At 41.6% G+C, this 17,951-nt stretch overlaps 1 protein-coding gene across 5 annotated transcripts in view; it reads left to right on the top strand.

Moving 5' to 3' along the window:
• arap2 (ArfGAP with RhoGAP domain, ankyrin repeat and PH domain 2) overlaps positions 1–17,951 on the top strand; it is a 454,954-nt gene that overhangs the window by 268,034 nt on the left and 168,969 nt on the right. The gene's annotated exons all lie outside the window — the stretch shown is intronic.

Genomic DNA, 17,951 nt, shown 5'->3' with positions numbered 1-17,951 from the left:
TTCACTGGTCCTGGGGGAAGAAAATTCCACAGACTAACAATCCTTTGAGAGAGAAAAAAATTCTCCTCATCTCAGTCTTAAATAGGAAACTGCTAATTTTTAAACTGTGCCCCCTCGTTCTAGATACCTCCACAAGGGTAAACATTCTCTCATCATCCAACCTGTCAAGTCTCCTTAGGATCTTTTACAAACATATGAACTAGGAGCAGGAGTAGGCCACTCAGCCCTTCGAGCCTCCTCCGCCATTCAATAAGATCAAGACTGACCTGATTGTAACCCCCCAACGACCCCTGCTAATTTTTTCACCCCCTTGTTTATCAAGAATCTATCTGCCTCTGCCTTTGTAAACATTCAAAGACTCTGATTCCACTGCCGTTTGAAGAAGGGAGTTCCAAAGACTCACTACCCTCTGAGAAAAAAAAACTTCTCATTTCTGTTTTAAATGGGCGACCCTTAATTTTAAACAGTGACCCTAGTTCTAGATTCTCAGCACAAGAGGAAACATCCTCTCCACATCTCCCTGTCAAGTCCCCTCAGGATCTTATATGTTTCAATCAAGTCACATCTTACTCTTCTAAACTTCAGCAGATACAAACCTAGCGTGTCCAATCTTACCTCATAAGGTAACCTGCCCATTCCCAGTATTAGTTTAGAAAAGCCGCTCTGAACTGCTCCTAATGCATTTGCATCCTTCTTTAAATAAGGAGACCAATACTGTACACAGTACTCTAAATGTCGACTCACCAGTGCCCTGTACAACTGAAGCATAACCACCTTATTTTTGTATTCAATTACCCTCACAATAAACAAAAGAATTCTATTAGCTTTCCTAATTACTTGCTGTACCTGCATACAAACCTTTTGTGATGCGTACACGAGGACACCCAGGCCCCTCTGAACCTCAGAGTTCTACACTTTCTCGCCATTTATATAAGATGCTTTTTTAAAAAATTATTTCTGTCAATATGGTCCATTTCACATTTGCCCACACTGTACTTCATTTGCCAGCTCTTTCCCACTCACTTAACACATCTATGGCCCCTTGTAGCCTCCTTATCCCCTCTTCAGAACCTACTTTCCTACCTATCTTTGAACCATCGGCAAAATTAGCAACCATTCAAAGTCACTTAGATAAATTGTAAAATGTTGAGGCCCAGCATTGATCCCTGTGGCACACTTCTTGTTACATCCCGCCAACCAGAAAAAGACCCATTTATGACTACCATCTGTTTCCTGTTAACTATCCAACCTTTCATCCATGCCAATATGTTACTCCCTACACCATGAGCTTTTATTTTCCACAATAACCTTTGATGTGGCACCTTATCAAATGGCTCCTGAAAACCTAAATACATCCGCCAGTTCCCTGTTATCTACAGCACATGTGACTCCTTCAAAGAACTCGAATAAATTGGTTAAACATGATTTCCCCATCACAAAACCATGTTGACTCTGCCTAATTGCCTTGAATTTTTCTAAGTGCCCTTCCACAACATCTTTAACAATAGTTTTTAACATTTTCCCTATGACAGATGTTAGGCTAATTGGCCTGTGGCTTCCTGCTTTCGGTCTCCCTCCCTTTTTGAATAAAAGAGTTACATTTGTTATTTTCCAATCTAGTGGCAACTTCCCCGAATCCAGGGAATTTTGGAAAATTAAAACCAATGCATCAACTATCTCATTAGCCACTTCTTTCAATACCCTAGGATGAAGTCCATTAGGACCAGGGATTTGTCAGCCCGCAGCTCCAACAATTTGCTAAGCATCACTTCCTCAGGGATTGTAATTTTCCTGAGTTCCTCCCTCCCTTCTAGTTACTGATTTACAGCTATTTCTGGGATGTTATTTGTATCCTCTATAGTGAAGACCAATGCAAAATACCTGTTCAATTTCTCCACTTTCCATTACCAATTTCCCAGACTCACTTTCTATGGGATCAACACTTACTTTGTTAACTCTTTTCCATTTAAGTATCTATAGAAACTCTATCTATCTTTATATTTCTAGCTAGCTTTCTCTCGTGCTCTAACTTTTCCCTCCTTATTAATCTTTTTGTCATTCTTTGCTGTTCTCTTATTCTGTCCAATTTTCTGACCTGCAACCTGTCTTTACACAATTATATGCTTTTTCTTTAAGTTTGATGCTATCTTTAATTTTTTTAGTTATCCGCAGATGGAAGCTTTCTTTCTCGTTGGAATGTATCTATTCTGCGTATTCTTAAATATCCCTTTAAATGTCTGCCACTGCATCTCTATTGACCTATCCTTTAACCTTATTTCCCAGTCACTTTAGCTAGCTCGGCTTTCATTCCCACACGATTGCCCTTAAGTTTAAAATACTAGTCTTGGACCCACTCTCACCTCTCATTTTCTCATTCTTCTACATTCCAAAGGGTATAGCCCCAGCCTGCTCAACTTTTCCTCATACGGTAACCTCTTATCTTAGGAATCAGTTGAGTGAACCTTCTCTGAACTGCATCTAATGCAATTATATCCCTCTTGACGTAAGGAAACTAAAACTGTATATGGTACTCCAGATGTGGCCTCACAAAGGCCCTATCCAACGGTAGTAATGCTTCCCTGCTTGGATATTTCAATTCCCCTTGTAATAAATGCCAAAATTCCTTTGCCTTTCTAATCACTTAGTGTACCTGCATACTAACCTTTTGTGATTCATGTATCAGGACAGCAGATCCCTCCATATTGTAGAGTTCTGCAGTCTCTCTCTATTTAAATAATATACTGCTTTTTTAGTCTTTATACATTTTCCCATGTTATCCTGCATCAGCCAAATTTTTGCCCACTCACTTAACCTATCTATATATCCCTGTGCTGAATCCTTAGGTCATCTTCATGACTTAAAAGCCTGCCTATTTCATGCCAGCAGCAAATTTAGCAACAATATATTTAATCCCCTTACTCATGTCATTGATATAGACTATAGATTGTGAGGCCCCAGCACTGACCCCTGTGGCACTCTACTAGATACAGCTTGCCAATCCCAAAATGACCCATTCATCCCTACTCTTTGCTTCGTATTAGCTAACCAATCATTTATCCATCCTAATATGTTACCCTCTATACCATACCATGAGCCCCTATTTTGTGTAGTAACCTTTGATATGGCACTTTATCAAATACCTTTTGGAAATCCAAGTACACCGCATCTACAGGTTCCGCTTTATCCGCCTTACTTGTTACTTCCTCAATAAAACTTTAATAAATTAGTCAAACATGATTTCCCTTTCACAAAACCTTGTTGACTCCGCCGGATTGTATTATGGTTTTTCTAAATTTCCTCCTTATTACCTCTTTAATAATGGATTCTAGCATTTTCCCAATGACAGATGTTAGGCTAACCAGCCTATAGTTTTTTGCCTTTGCTTCCCTCCTTTCTTGAATAAAGGTGTTATGTTTGCAATTTTCCAATTTGTTGAAACCTTTCCCAAATCTAGGGAACTTTGGAAGATCACAACCATTGCATCTACTATCTGTGCAGCTACTTCTTTTAAGACCCTAGGATGCAGGCCATCTGGTCCGGGGGACTTGTCAGCCTTTAGTTCTAATAGTTTTCCAAGTGATTGTTTTAAATACTACCCCCCCACCATTGTCTCTTGATTTTCAAGTATTCTTGGCATGTTTTTTGTGTCTTCTACAGTGAAGACACACAAAACACTTGTCAAAGCTTCCACCATTTCCTTGTTTCCCATTGTTAATTCCCCAGTTTGACCCTCTAAGTGACCAACACCCGCTTTTGTTACTTCTTCCGTTTTAAATACTTATAAAAACAGATAGTAAGTTTCTACATTTCTAGCTAGCTTTCTCTTATGCTCTAATTTCTCCATTCATATTACTTTTTATCATTCTTTGCTTGTTTCTAAAGTCTGTCTAATCCTCTGACCTGCTACTAATCTTTGCAGTGTTGTACATTTTTTCTTCCAATTTGACACTATTGTTAATTTCAGTAGTTAGCCACGGGTGGCATATCCATCTCATAGAGTCTTTCTTTCATCATTTCAACATGGCAGACTGTGGACAAGTGTCTATGGAGCCACAGTTTTTTAAAATGTTTTTGCAAAGACAAATTTACCTGTTGCGGGTAATCTAATTGATGGAGGGGTGTATTTCATTCCTAACTCCTAGCTGTGATTGCTGCATCTTCAGTCTATAATTTGTTTTTTTTTGTGATGGGTATTTTTGGGGTAGTTCCTAGGCAAAGCATAGCTTGAAATCATGGTGTTGCCCATTGGAATGGAGCCACTCCAAGATTTTTGCAGGAATTGATGTTACTGATGTGATCCGCAAGGAAAAGGCATCTAAGTTGAAAGTCTCCATGACACTGATTAAATTAACTTATCAGATGTATGTTAAAAAAATTAAAAAGGTATTCTTTCATTTAAAGGCAACCTAAGACTATGAGAATGGACCTCGTTAACTTTTTTTTTACAGATTTACATGTTTCAAACTTTCACTCTTGAGTAGACTTTGTAATTTGTCAACTAAATGCATGTATGCCGTTATTTGGAACATCTCGACAGCATCACACTGGGAACACAAGCCATCCAGCAGTAACTTAGAGCAAGCCACCTCCCTTAATGTGCTAGAGGAAAGTCTTGTGCGTTATACTCTTTTGAGGCAATCTTGCCATATACTGCCTGTTATGAAGCCATATAAACATCCACAGATGTTGTGTATATAAAACTGTTGATTTATAAAACATCTGTGATACCAAGGAGAACATTTTATGTGGAATTAGAAGATTATTGTTTGCGATACTTATGTGGAATTAATTCTGTTACCCAAGTACATCTGACACTGATTTAAGCCTGTAGCCATTTGTAGCCATTACAAATGTATAGCATTGCTATCAATTTATTCCATTCTTTTCAGCATGTAAATTTACTTCCTGTGTTGCTAAAAGTTTAATATAAAAACCTTTGGTAGACAGTGGATTTGCCTCCACTGTCTGAACTGAGAGTATCTGGGAAATAATGCTTCCCATTCCAATCAGCATGGTTCATTAGGTTCCAATATAAAGCGTTTCATATCTGTTTGTAGGTCTATTTTGTTCTTTGCTTCTTTTATCCTTGTGATATCATTTGCTCTACTATCCAATCTGTGACATAAATCTTAATTGGAGAGTATGCAACATTGTTTTTGCAGAACAGGCAACAGATCTTATTCTCTGAACCCCAGGTACATGCACGTATAGAATAAAGGAGACCCAAACTCAGTGAATAACTAACAACCAAAAAGCCTGCAATTAGCCTAAACTGAGCACAATTACATCAGCATCATAATCACTGCAAAGGTTCGTCATTGGATTTGTCACTATAGTGTGTCTGGCACTGTTAAGTGAATGGAAGATTCCAAAACTTCTTAGAGAGATCATTTCCACTTAGTCTATTTACAGCTGCCATTTCATCCTTAAGTCTAGTTTCAAGCTGACCGCAGATACCAGAAGTGAAAAGTTAATGGACTGGATTTAATCCAGCCTGCCGCAGCGGGAGCCATGACAGCTGGGCCCACTTAACTGCGGGAGAGGCCCCATGTCGGTCTCCTGGCAGCATCAAAATCTTCCCCCCCTACCCGGCCCCAATTAAATCAAAGGGCACAAGGGACTGACATAGGGTCCCCAGCTGCCAGCAGCAGGGTATCAGTTAGGCTCATTGGTGGCTCAGGGATTAATTGGGAACTACATGGCTTTCCCACACCTTTGGCTGCCCGCCCAACAAGCCCTGTCAAATTTGCCTGCGGCCTCATTGAAGTGGGGTCTCTCGTTCACAGACACTTGGTGCCTGACTGAGGGTCCCGGCTTCGGGAAGGGGTGAGGAAGATGTTGAAAGCCACTCCCCTGCCCTTGCCTCTGACCCCCCTGTTACCCAATACCCCCACCCTGCCGTCCCACAACCCCCATCTCACTATCACTCACCTTTGGTCTGGGGTCCCACGATGATCCTGGGCCTCTGGTGGGCATATTGCTGCCACCATTGGTGCTAGAATTAAGAGGAGCTGCCGGTGGGTGGGCCATCTGCTGCTAGAGACCTTAATCCCAGGGTAAGCAGTGGCGTAGTAGTAATGTTACTGGACTAGTACAGACACTACCATCACCATCCCTGGGTATGTCTGACTGAAAGGACAGACCCACCAGAGGTGGTGGCAGTGTGGTAGACAGTTGGAGGGAGTTGCCCTGGGAGTTCTCAACATCGACTCTGGATCCCATGAATTCTCATAGCATCAGGTCAAATATGAGCATGGAAACCTCCTGCTGATTATCACTTCCTGCGTGCTGCCCCTCAGCTGATGAATCAGTACTTTGTTTCCATTCATTCATGGGATATAGGTGTACCTGGCTGGGCCAGCATTTATTGCCCATCCCTGATTGCCCTTGAGAAGGTGGTGGCAAGCTGCTTTCTTCAACTGCTGCAGTCCATGTGGTGCAGGTACGCCCACAGTGCTGTTAGGGAGAGATTTTCAGGATTTGACCCAGCGACAGTGAAGGAACAGTGATATATTTCCAAGTCAGGAGCTGAGTGGCCCTGGCAGAACCCAAACTGAGTGTCAGTGATCAGCTTATTGCTGAGTAAATGCCACTTGATAGCACTGTCAATGTCTCCTTCCATCACTTTACTGATGATGGAGAGCAGACTGATGGGGCGGTAATTGGCCCAGTTGGATTTTTCCTGCATTTTGTGTACAGGACACACCTGGGCAATATTCCACATAGCCGGGTAGATGCCAGTGTCGTAGCTGTACTGGAACAGCTTGGCAAGGGGCGCGGCAAGTTCTGGAGCACAAGTCTTGTCTTTGTAGTATCCAGTGCCTTCAGCAGTTTCTTGATACTGTAGGAGTGAATCAAATTGGCTGAAGCGTGGCATCTGTGATGCTGTAAACCTCAGTTGGCTGAGATGAATTATCCACTCAGCACTTCTGCAAGTGTAACAACCTTCCTTCCCTCCATTATAAGGTCAGAAATGGGCATGTTTGCTGATGATTGCACGGCGTTCAGCACCATTCATGATTCCTCAGATACTGAAGATGTCCTTGCTCATGTGTAGCAAGACCTGGACAACATTCAGCCTTGGGCTGACAAGTGGCATGCAACAATCGTGCCTCACAAGTGCCAGGCGATGATTATCTGAACAAGTGAGAATCCAACCATCGCCCCTTGATATTCAATGGCATTACCAACACTGAACCCCCCACTATTAACATCCTGGGGGTTACCGTTGACCAGAAACTGAGCTGGACTAGCTATATAAATACTGTGGCTACAAGTGCAGGTCAAAGGCTAGGAATCCTGCGGCAAGTAACTCACCTCCTGACTCCCCAAAGCCTGTCCACCATCTACAAGGCACAAGTCAGGAGCACTAGCCTGAATGAGTGCAGCTCCCACAACACTCAAGACGCTCGACGCCATCCAGCATAAAACAGCCCACTTGATTGACACCCCATTCACCACCTTCACCATCCACTCCTCCATCACCGACTCACAGTGGCAGCAGATTGTATCATCTACAGGACCTCGCCAAGGCTCCTTCAGCTGCGCCTTTCAAACCCATGACCTCTACCATCTGGAAGGACAAGAGCCGCAGACACATGGGAACACCACCGCCTGGAAGTTCCCCTCCAAGCCACTCACCATCCTGACTTGGAAATATATCACCGTTCCTTCACTGTTGCTGTGCCAAAACCCTGGAACTCCTTCCTAACAGCACTGTGGGTGTACCTACATCACACGGACTGCAGTAGTTCAAGAAGGCAGCTCACCACCACCTTCTCAAGAAAAATGTGCAGGGTTACGGGGAAAAGACAGGAGACTGGCACTGAGTTAAAATGCTCAGAGAGCCGGTGTAGACATGATGGGCCAAATGACTTCCTTCTGCACCGTAACAATTCTGCGATTCTGTGAATTATGGTTTGGGAATAAAAGTGCTGGTCTTGCCAGTGCCTTCCACGTTGCGTGAAAGAATAAAAAAGAAAGCCTTACTGTGGTCCCCATGGCGATTCCAGCCGGCTCTAACCAAAGGGTGAGACCCACGTCGGGCCGGCTGGACCCTGTCCAATGATTCAGTTAACTATGCCGCCTATTCTCCCTTAACTTGCAACATTTACACAATTTAAGGGTTTCATTAAATTCCCTTTAAATTAGAAGATTTGTGAATGGCAGTAGGAGATATGGAGAAAGGTGTGCTCAATTTAAACATGAAACAGCCTACCATTAAACATTAATTGACAACCCCCTCGAAGGGGCCAAGGAAGTCGAGTGTAGGAAGTGATAATGTCATGTTGACATGGAAGGGGCACAAATGATAGATTTTATTGAAATCAGAGTGTAGAGTTTTATGAAAATTGACCACTGAATTGCTTTAAGTTCAAGTGGGAGTAGGTGGGAGAAATTCTTCTGTTATAAGCGCCTAATGAACTTTCTGCAAGATACCAAATGAAATTGAATTCTCAGTGATATCTTATATAAAATCACAACCCAACACCTTGGAACGTGGTAATTAAATAGGTAGAGCATGTTTCAGTTGTGCATTTAACATGCCTGCAATGTGAGGAAAGAATCAAATTTGAATGGAAGCTGATTGAATTTCACATACTAAAGGAAAACAAAGAAACTGGTAATTCTGTATCTATCTTGCTGCATGCAGCTTTTGAGATAATGTTGTTTGGCAGTAGGCTAGTAAGATAATATTGAATTCAGTTGTGAAATGCTAACAAAGCAAATTTTTCCCTTTTTATTTCTGCTTCATTCACAACCTTTCCGATATTGCCTTAGCAGAAACCATGTGATAGACTTTTGTCTTCAGTGCCTGAGTGCGAATGTGTCAGTGGATCGTCCAACCTTTAAATAATCCACCTTTGTTTCATTGGACCCTGTAAAAGTACCACTCGGGCAGTGAGGATGAAATTCTAGCCCAATAGCTTAGCACCATGCTCTAACACAACCTCCAGTATTATGTACAGTCATTATGGCTCTGTCATTTATGGAGAAATGATAGAAAAGAGTCTTGCCCTGCAAAACCGCTTTTGTTAAACTCGAGGAGATGGTGCGATATCGAGGGTATGTGAATGCATTTAAATCTTTACAAAATTACTGGCAGCCTGTTATTTTTAAAGTCTAATCAATATTTGAGGGATTGATTCTCCATAAAAAAGCTGTGATATCTCACAAGACAGTGGCTTCCATTTATAAGCAGTGTTCACCCTTAATAGAGTCAGCGTGTGAGGTTGTTATGTACTCTTGTCTGTATGTCAGTTTGATTTTGAATTACAAATTGGCATTACAGTAAAGGCCACCTTGAAACATTTCGAACTCCAGTTTTACTTTTGTCTGGAATTCCCTCCCTTAACAGGTCTTCCTATTGACCTCCTTTCCCTCCTTTAAGATGACCCTTGTAAACTAGCATTTTGACCAAGTTTTTATCCACCTGTCCGTCATAAGTCAAATGAGGTATGAATTTCTGCTAACAGGCTTCAAGGGATCATAGAATTGTTGCAGCACAGGAGGAGGCCATTTGGCCCATCATTTCTGTACCAGCTCTCTGCAAGAATACCAATTGCACCAATAATGAGCTGCCCACATTCAATTCAGAAATCCCCAAATTTGGAGGGTAGGTTTCTCACTGGTATTCAAATTGGAACAGGGTTCTGTCCCACTCTGGGAAAAAAAAATACATTTGTCCCGCCCGCACACTTCACCCACTTCAGACCCATAGTCCTTAGGGGTTAAGATTCTCCTCAATGTATGGCAGGGTCAGGAGGCAGTCAGTGGGAGAGTGAATCAGTTCTCACCTGGACCAGCCTTTAGCTTTCTGCAGCAGGAGTTAGGGTTCAAATTAAAATGCCAAAGGTCATAATCTCTGGATTGATTCCTGAGCCACGTGTCAATTACCATAGGCCAAGCAGACCAGAAAATTAAATGTGCGGTTCAAAAGGTGATGTGGGAAGCAGGAGTTTCAATTCATGGGGCACTTGCACCAGTACCCAAGAAAGAGGGAGCTATTCCATGAGGTTGGCCTACAGTTAAGCTCAGCTGCACCAATGTCCTGATGGCTCAACTAACTAGGGCTGTGGATAGGGCTTTTAACTAAAAGGGAGGGAAGAGTTCAGGTGAAGGGAGATTTAGAAATCTAAAGAGAAAAGTCAGGACAATAGAAGTGTAGAAATTTGGCTAAAGATGAGCAGAGTGGGACAGGAAGAGATAGAGTTGAATGGTAATAGTGCATCGACAAATAATAGTAGTAGAAAAAATAAATGTAAATGCTCTTTATCCGAATGAATGAAGCACTCGCAATAAGATGAACTAGTGGTACAAATAGAGAAAAATAGTTCAGATCTAATCATCATTACAGACATGGTTACAAGGTGACCAAGGTTGGGAAATAAATATCCAGGGTGCACAACATTTCAAAGAGACAGACAGAATAGAAAAGCAGGAGGTGTAGCTCTGACAGTAAAGGGTGACATAAGAATATTAGTGAGGAACAATCCTGGCTCAGAAGATCAGAAAATAGAATCAGTATGGATGGGGAGATTAGGAATGTCAAGGGGCTAAAAATTCTGATGGGAGTAGTTTATAAGTCCCCCAATAGTAGTTATACTGTTGGGAAGAGCATTAAGCAAGAAATAATTGGCTCTTGTAATGAAGGCGATATAATAATTGTGGTTGACTTTAATCTTCATATAGACTGGACCAATCAAACTGGCAAAGGTAGTCTGGAAGATGCGTTTGTAGAATGTGTTTGTGTCAGTTTCCTGGAACAATACATTATGGAACCAACCAGCCATAAAACCATTTTAGATCTAGTGTTTTTTAGGAGGCAGGGTTAATTAATAATCTCATGGTAAAAGATTGAAAATTGAAGGAAGTTATTGGACAATGTAAAGACTTGCACAGGACAGAACCAAGGATCTGCCTTTGATGATGAGTAAAAGATCTGCTGGAAAACAATGATCATAATACAATTGTATCCCATCTTAAGTTTGAAAGTGAAAATAAGAATCTTAAACAAAACCAATTACGTATGTATAAGAGGGGGAGGATTCAGTGGTAGTTGTCCACGTAGATACCAATGACATAGATAGGAGAGTGCAAGAGGAGGACCCTGGGTCAGGCAGTCAGCAGGGCCTAGAGAATCTAGTCTAATTTAGAGGTTCTAGCATCTAGTCAATACTCAAGTTGGAGTAAGGGTAAAATAAAAGCAAGGGTCCTTATTCTATTTCGTTAAGATATGTCTGGGGAGCACAGTCCTGTGATTTGCATATCCTGCACTATGTGGGAAATCCTAGACGCTCCTGGCAGCCTGGATGTCCATGTGTGCAGCAGGTCCCTCCGACTGGAGCAGCTCGGGCCCTGGGTTTTGGAGTTTGAGCGGCAGCTGGGGGCACTACGGTGCATTCACAAGGCTGAGAGGTTCGTGGATAGCACGTTTCAGGACATGGTCACCCCACAGCTTAAGGAAGTGCAAGCAGAGAAGGAATGGGTGACCGCCAGACAGAAGAAGGGGACCAGGCAGGTAGTGAGGGAATCCCAGGAGCGCATCTCACTCACAAACCGTGTTTCCGGCCTTGGAAAACAGTGAGAGCGACGGTTCCTCTGTAGAGGCGAAACAGAGCCAAGGCCATGGCACTGTGGGTGGTTCAGCTGCTTGGGGGGAGGAAGAAATGCGGAAGGGAAATAGGGATAGGAGATTTGTTAGGGGAGTAGACAGGTGTTCCTGTGGCTGTAGAGGTGACTGCAGGATGGTATGTTGCCTCCCGGGTGCCAGGGTCAAGGATGTCACAGAACGGGTGCAGGGCATTCTGAATCGGGAGGGTAAACAGCCGGAGGTCATGGTCCATGTTGGGACCAATGAGATAGGAAGAAAGAGAAATGAGGTCCTGCAAGCAGACTTTAGGAAGTTAGGTAGGAAATTAAAAAGCAGGGCTTCAAAGGTAGTAATCTCTGGATTACTCCTGGTGCCACGCAGTAGTGAGTATAGGAACAGAAGGATAGAGCAGATGAATGTGTGGCTGGAGTGATGTTGCAGGAGGGAGGGCTTTAGATTCCTGGGGCATTGTGACCATTTCTGGGGGAGGTGGGACCTGTATAAGTTGAACAGGTTACACCTGAACAGGAACGAGACCAACATCCTTGTGGGGAGGTTTGCTAATGCTGTTTGGGTGGATTTAAACTAAATTGGCAGGGGGATGGGATCCTGAAAAGTAGGTCCGGGGGAAAGAAGCTGAGATGGAATTAGCATTAAAACGCTAGCAAGTAAGTCTGGAAGGCAGAGAAAACATAGGCTGGATAAGAAAGAAGTGAGCTTAGCAAGGCTAAATGGAATATATTTTAATGCAAGGAGCCTAAGGAATAAGACAGACGAGCTGAGGGCACAGATAGGCATATGGAAGCATGATATCATAGCTATGACCGAGACTTGGCTAAAAGAAGGGCAGGGTGTCAGGAAGAGATATTAATGTATATAATGTTATTGGAATTTTTTATTTAGAATAGAGGTTTTGTCTGTGTGTGTATTAATTGGATTAAAGCCAGCTAGTCTGGGTGCTTTGACGTATCGTAGTTTTGAGATGTAAACAGAGGTAGAGGTACATTTGCATTTTGTTGAATAGAGCATTCAAGAGTGGGGGTGAAATCTTATACCTAACTAGGAGACACCAAGCAATGTTTATATTACTAATAAAATTGGTACTATGAAAGAGGTTTTATTGTTAGAAGAGGCAGAGTTCAAAGGGTACATTCGAAGGGGAGGACTGGATATAAGAGAAAGGAGTTTTTTGTGTGCAGGTTAGAGGTATGTAAGATCTAAGCAGCTGTAAGCCTACAACTGTCTGCAAAGGAATCAAATTGAAAGGAGCCTAATTTTGAATTTGTAAGGTGAAAAATGCTTTGCCTGGTGTCTGTTTAAGTCTATTGATTATTGTTTCCTTAGTGGAGACTAATTTGGGATTTTAAAAAAAAGCCATGATAGTAATTTGTAGATGTGTATGTATTTAATATTTTGTAAATTAATAAATGTTTCATTTAGTTTGATATAAAACCTCTGGAGGCTTGGTGGGTTCATTCCAGAATTCAGAGTTGCATCTTAAACATACCAATTGAAAATATAGGTTATGCCAGTTGTTCAAAGTTTCTGTCTGGGATTTTAAATAACAGCCTTTACCAACTGCTGTGTCATAACTGACGAGATAGGGAGGGGTATAGAAGAGGAGGGGCATCGCAATATTGATCAAGGAATCAATTTATAGCAGTGAGGAGGGGTGATATCTTGGAAGGATCATCAAATAAGGCCTTGTGGGCAGAAGTAAAAAACATATAGGGGGCAAACATGCTATTGGGTGTGTACTATAGGCCCCCAAACAGTCAGGGAGAGATAAAGGATCAAATATGTAATCTAATTTCAGAGATATGTAAGAATAATAAGCCAGTAATAGTAGAGGATTTTAACTACCCAAATATTAACTGGGGCAGTTTTAATGTGCAAGGTAGGGAGGCAGCAAAATTCTCAAGTTGCATCCAGGAGAACTTTTTTTAGCCAGTAAGTAGAAAGCCCAACAAGGGAGGGGGCAGCTCTGGACCTAATATTCGGAAATGAGCCTGATCAGGTGACAGAGCTGCTGCAGGGGGCTAAAGATATAAAAAATCAAAAATAAAGATTTTTAAAATGTTCCAAAACATGTCTCCTCATGTGACTCTGTCACATGAGTAGGGACACATTTTTAATGAAAAGTTAAACTTTTTATTTTTAATAGCTGTTGGAAATTCAACCTGACCGTGGGTGAGGTTTGTTAAAAAAATACACAGGCCGCTTGGCCTTTTCACCCGCCTGCCAACCGTAAGGTTGGATGGGCAGTGAAAAATTTATATTTAATGGCCTTAATTGGCCTGTTAATTGTCAGCGGGCATGCTGCCAACTACCGCGCGTGCTCACCGACCGAAATATCGCCTGAGTGCATGATGATGCCAGGACACTTGACTGACGTCATCACACGTCATTTTATGCTCGTTCAGGTAGGGTGCGTGCCCGCCCAAAGAGGTAACAATTCTGGCCAAGATATATTTTTTCTTGTCATGGTCGTTTTTGGCCCAAGTGATATTTTTGAAAATGATTCATCGTGGTTACTTTATCTGTTGATTTTTTTTTTCAAGCTGTACATTGTAGATTATAAGAATGGTGCAGAAGAATGACTTATACATGAGATTTTGCACTGATTACTAATAACTGCTGGTTTTTAAGAAATTATCTTCTTTCAAATAATATGGGCTACTCAATGTCATTAAGGTGGCTCCTGCCCTTATTATTCAGTACCAGTGCACAGGGTTATTAATTTTCCTCTGTTCCTAATTCTCAGAGAGGAGATTAAGAAAGTCTCCAAATTTTACACGTACCTTTTATGCACTGAAATTCATCAAGGTAATAAGCCTCTGATTATGAAGGTCAGTACTCTTGCACTTGTTCAAGTCAGCATTATCCTTAGGCCATAATATTGTTCAGTAAGTTCAAGTGACAACTTTGGAAACTTAAGTATTTTTGTAATCGAACCGTGTATTAATTATTGAAAGCATTGATAAAATATTCAGATATGTTTAATCATTGTATAAATTGCACCAGTTCCTGGCTAAATGTACATTCAGCAATTTGCACAACAGCATGTTGGCTTTAGTCCCAGAGCATTCAGAATCCATTTGTTCTAACCATTAAATCTTCATGTACTTCAGTTATTACAGCAGTGTTACTGGTGCTTTGTAGAACTATACATAATAGGACATATTAGATAGTATTTGTTTTTTACTTAATTCCTATATGATGTGATACAAAGCAATTGTTAAATTTTCTTCTGATGTAACATTTCTTTGCACATGAGTGAGAATGTTTACATATTTAGTGCTTCCCTGAAAGAGATGAAAGACTGGTGGTAGCTATTTTGTAAAGTAAACACTGGCAGTAATTTGGGTAGGTCATTAGTGCTTGTGTTGTGGACACATAAGTGTAGCTTTTGTAGCAATTGAATGTCGCATGAAATATAATTTTGAGAAGAAGGTTTTCAGGTTGGCAAATTGGCGAGCTGCTACAGAGATCAGTGCTGAGGCTTGAACTATTTATGATCTATATTAATGACTTGGTTGAAGGGACTGAGTGTATTGTAGCCAAATTTGCTGACAAGTCTGAAAGGTTTAGATAGGTTTAGTGAGAGGGCACATGCTTGGCAGATGGAGTATAAAGTGGGAAAATATAAGGTTGTCCATTTTGGTGGCAGAAATAGAAAGACAAAATATTTAAATTGAAAGAGACTGCAGAATACTGCGGTGCACAGGGATCTGGTTGTCCTTGTACATGAATCATAAGAGGTTAACCTGCAGATACAGTAAGTAGATAGGAAGACAAATGAAATGTTGACTTTTATGGCAAGGGGGTGGAATATAAAAGTACGGCAGGAGAGTGAAAGGGAACAGCTAAAGGCAAGAGAATGGGAAGAAAAGGAAAAGAAAAGAGAATTGGAAATATGAAAACTTGACCTCCAGAGAGAACAGCCAGCAAGGGAGGAAAGGGAGAAGGAAAGAGAAAGGGAATGCTGGCTTAAGAGACTGGAATTTAACAGAGAGGCCTCGGATGCTGAGGAAGATTCTGATGGTGAAAAAACCACCTCCAACCCAAATCCCAGTGGGGCGATGTTCAAATTTGTACAACCCTTCCAAGGTTTGAGGAAAGGGATCTTTATTTAATTTGAGGGGGTAGCTAAGCAAATGAAATGGCCAAAGTAAATCTGGACATTGCTCTTACAGAGTAAGTTGGTGGGTAAAGCTCATGAGATATATGCATTGCTGTCAGAAAAGGTATCTGTGGATTATGATGCAGTAAAAAAAACTATTCTAAGTGCGTGTGAGTTGGTCCCTGATGCAAACAGACAGAAATTTTGTAACATAAGGAAACAGCCTGGGCAGACCTATATTGAATTTGAGAGGGTAAAGCAAAGTAATTTTGACTGTTGGATACGGGTGTTAATGGTAGAAAAAACATATTTAACTCATCAGGAAATAATTCTCCTGCAAGAGTTTAAAAATTAACTTCCTCCAGTAGTTAGAACCCACATAGAAGACCGGAAGGTTGCAACAGCTAGACAGGCAGCAAAGGTGGCTGACGATTATGAGCTGGTCCATAAGTCTAAACCCTTTTCCATCACCCCCACTAACCCAAAAAGAATAGAAGGTGGGAAGGTGAAAGGAAGGTAATTAACCAGGGAAGGGAAAGGACAGCTGGGAATTCCCTGGGAACTCCTCTTCAGACCAGAAAGGAAGGTGCTGAGGATGGAAGTGATATTCGAAGGCCGAAGTGTTTCCATTGTTACAAGGTGGGATACGTTAATGCTGATTGCTGCAAGTTGTGCAGAAAATCCATGGAACTTATTGGGCTACATAAGGGCGATTCAGGAAGAGGAGCCCTGACTGAAAGTACAACAGATCAAGTTATAACGCTAAGTGCAGCTGTGAAACCGAATGTGAACACTTCTTTGAGTTCAGGAGAGGTGAATGAGATACATGTGCCAAACCTCAGCACAATAGCTGCTCCACTAACATTTCAAAATAAATCTATATTGGTATGGTCAAGAGAGTGCCAGACAGCTTTTGAGAAGCTGAAGGTGATCCTAACTAATGAACCGCTGTTAGCTGCCTCTCATTTCGCTAAATCCTTCAAGGTGCCAATTGATGCTAGTGACTTGGGGTTGGGTGTGCAGGAAGATGAATCGGGCATAGCGAAGCCGGTGGGGTAATTTTCTAAAAAAATAAATTGGCATCAAGAGATACTCTATGATAGAAAAGAAAGCATTGGGATCATTACTGGCTCTTAAACATTTTGAGGTACATACCTGTTGTAGCTGCAAAGAAACCCGAGTATATACTGATCATAATCCCTTGGCCTTTGTGGAAAAATTTAAGATTCAGATTGTCCCCATGGAGTTTGCTAATTACAGCCTTATAACTTAGAAGTTGTTCATATTGCTGAGAAGAAGAATATAATTGCTACATAATGTAAATTTTGCAAAAAAACATCTGGAAAGCAAAAAAGTCAAAATGTACAGATTCTGTACAAGGAGTGAATGACTGAGTGAGTGTGTTTGAATTTTGTTTTATATGTTGTACATTTTTTTTCTGTATACTTTATGATGAAACACATTTGGAAATGGTGTTTCATCTCTTAAGGGTGGAGGCATGTTAGAATCATATCTCTCAAGACAGAATCATATCTCTCATGGTCAAAATCCTGGACCTCCCTCCCTAACAGCACTGTGGGTGTACCTACACCACACGGGCTGCAGCAGTTCAAGAAGACAGCTCACCACCACCTTCTCAAGGGAACTCGGCATGGACAATAAATGCTGGCCCAGCCAGCGACGCCCACAACCCATGAATGATAAAAAAAATAATTTTTCTTTTACAAAATGGAAGAACTTGGCATGATCTGTGCATTTGGATGCTGAGCTGGGATTTTTTTTAAAAGAACTGTCAACAAGCAGGCCACTTCCAAGAAATCACCTGACCTTTTTGATACTGAGGAAAATCTGGTTGTTTGTTTTGAATAGCAATCACTTTAATTGATGGGGAAAAAAACTGAAAAGGCAAAGGTTGGTAACTTGCTGGAAATCACATGGGAGAGAGAAAATAACTTAACCTCCTGGTTTTGAAGGCAGTCTTGTCGGTGAACAAGCTGAGGAAAGAAGGCTACCTTACTGGCTCTCTCTCTCCACCTCTCTCTCTCTCTACATTGCCTAAAATTGTATGTAGCCAGAGAACCCTCATCTGAGTGCAATTGGTCTGCATTAAGACCTGCAAAACTGAGACCAGTCGGTGATAACTTCCAGACGTCCACTGGGACCGGCAGCCCATTTTCACACAAGGGAACTCCAGGTCAATAGCATAGAGACCCTGACAACTTTACCCTTTAGTTT

This window comes from Cetorhinus maximus, chromosome 1, assembly GCF_964194155.1.
Source record: "Cetorhinus maximus chromosome 1, sCetMax3.hap1.1, whole genome shotgun sequence".
Lineage (NCBI taxonomy): Eukaryota > Metazoa > Chordata > Chondrichthyes > Lamniformes > Cetorhinidae > Cetorhinus > Cetorhinus maximus.
Note: the sequence above shows the minus strand (reverse complement) of the source record. Positions and strands in the feature narration are given on the sequence as shown.